The sequence below is a fragment of the Montipora foliosa genome, chromosome 1 (assembly GCF_036669935.1).
Source record: "Montipora foliosa isolate CH-2021 chromosome 1, ASM3666993v2, whole genome shotgun sequence".
Taxonomy (NCBI): domain Eukaryota; kingdom Metazoa; phylum Cnidaria; class Anthozoa; order Scleractinia; family Acroporidae; genus Montipora; species Montipora foliosa.
This window is the reverse complement of record NC_090869.1, coordinates 15,227,571-15,230,070: the sequence shown is the minus strand read 5'-3', so window position 1 is coordinate 15,230,070 and position 2,500 is coordinate 15,227,571.

Genomic DNA, 2,500 nt, shown 5'->3' with positions numbered 1-2,500 from the left:
ACATTTCTTGTCAAACTTTATAACACTTGAAAGAAAACGAAAACTAACAAAAACAAAAACCTGGTATCTTGCCATCATTTGACATAGATAGATGCTTCATTGTTTCGCAAGTAAACACACCGCGGTAACTTGATCACGGCGCCCGCTGAATTCGATGTCAATTTCGATTTGCGCTTTACTTGTTCAGCCAAAAGTACAATGACAAAATTCAACTTAGCAAATATTTTTTGTTGATGGTAACTTTTTATATTCGTGTTTCAAAATTACATGTAATGTTCTTTTTATGTCGTAAATGTTGCTGCTCTTGGCAAAATATATTATTCTCGATCGAACGTCCTGAAAACTTCCTTTTGCTCTTCCTAAAAACTGTGCATCAATATTTATTTACTTTTGCATCAATATTTGTTTTGCATAAAGCAAGCTAACAAAATCTGTACCTTGCTTCGCTCGCATTTTTGAGCGTTAAAATAGAATTTTCGGTCCTATATACGCTTCTGTTACAAAGTGGTATATTTTTTGGGTCACCCATCCAGATACTAACCCGGCCGGACAGAGCGATTAACTTCAGTGAACTTTTGTATTACAAAGCCGGACGCTCAGAGTGCACGCTTAAAGCCTACAAGCCAATGTTTTTCGATTCCCTTCGTTTTTCTTCAGTCTTTCTGGGTTTAGTACTTTGCTGGTAACCACATGTCTTCTCAAGGGGCTATTTACCTAAGACTTCTATCATGGCACTACAATAATAATAATAATAATAATAATAATAATAATAATAATAATAAAATTTATTAGCGCATATACAATACAAATATTTTCATATGCGCATAACAGACAATAAGATCAAAATTATTAAGTCAATTAAAAAGCTATCATAAAAAAAATATGTAGAAATAAGTCAATTAAAAGCTGTCTTAAGAAAGTATGTTTTGAGAGCTCGTTTAAAAGATGTTAGAGTCTGAATGTTTCTGATCTCCGCCGAAAGACTGTTCCACAGTTTCGGAGCAGCCGACTGAAAGGCTCGGTCACCAAGTATGGGTAAGCATCGTGCCTTGGCTGGCACTAACAGAGTTGTAAAACAGGACCTAAGATTATATCTTGACTGAGGAGCGACAGCAATAAGATCAACCAGATATTGTGGTGCAAGTCCATGGAGGCACTTGAATGTTAACAGCACAATTTTGAATTCAATTCTGTATTTGATGGGCAACCAGTGAAGATCTTCTAAAATGGGAGTGATATGACAGATGCGAAGAGTGTTAGTTACAAGTTTCGCAGCAGCATTTTGAACTATTTGAAGTTTATTAATAATAATTGAAGGAAGGCCATATAAAAGACTGTTGCAGTAGTCCAGTTTACTAGTAATAAACGTGTGGATGAGGGATATGGCAGATTGATGAGACAAATACTTTCTGATCTTACGTATGTGTGTAGAGATAATAAAAAGACGAACTGCAAATGTAATTGATATGGCTAATCATGTTGAGATTAGGGTCAAAATGTAGATCTTTTTCCTATGGGAACAAATGTTCTTTCTTATGCAAAACATTTTCATTGTTTCTGCCATTCAACATGCCTGCCGTGCAAAACCTCTATTGGAGCTACATATTACGCAAAGACAACTTGAATCACCCGCAAGACAGTCGACAATATTTAATAAAGCACTGTGTTACTGCACTACCACACGTACCCAATGCGTGCCTGTTTTTTCTAAAGATGACATAATTTTTTTCTTTCTGACAAATGATTATTAGGCTGGTAGCCATAGCCAGGTTTTTAACCTCAGAAAAAGATTTGTTTCGTCGTATGAACCTGTGAGCCACAGAGACTCTGCTGTCACGACTTCTGGGTGACCCCTTAAATGGTCTTAATGACCCCTGACTTGAAAAAATTGCCTGGAACGCTGCAATTGAATACCACCCAACTGAGCCCTTTCTGTTTTTGACTAACACATACCTCAGGCAACCCAGTGTTCGCTCGTCGAGCGTCTAGTTCAATTTCAAACATGAGGCAGATTATAATTATTACGTTAATAATAGCCCTCTTTCTGCGTGCTTAGGTAAGACTGAAACAGGTTGCACTGCCAGGCATATGGGGAGCACCTAACAGGGAAAAGAGTTGTTGTCTAGTTTCTAATGCTCCGGCTGAAAATTACCAGTACGTATCCATGCAACCATGGTTTAGATACAAGGCATCTGCCAAACCACCGCTAATTACACCTCTTCCTTCTCCTTTCAAAGCCAGGATGGCTCTCTAACCTCGCAAGGCGTACCCTAGTATGAGGAAGCAGTTTTTTCTCTTTTGAAAAAATTTGACATTCCAAATAAGACGTACTTTATCAAAGTCGCTTGCAATGAAAGACTCTGCCGACGAAAACTTGGACGAAAATCTTCAGTAAGCGAGTTAGAGGGGGGTGGGTTACGTTGCATCTCAGAGATAAACTGTTCCCAGCAGCCATTTTGAGTTAGAGCCGGCTGTTTTTCGTTCGGTATATCAGTAATTT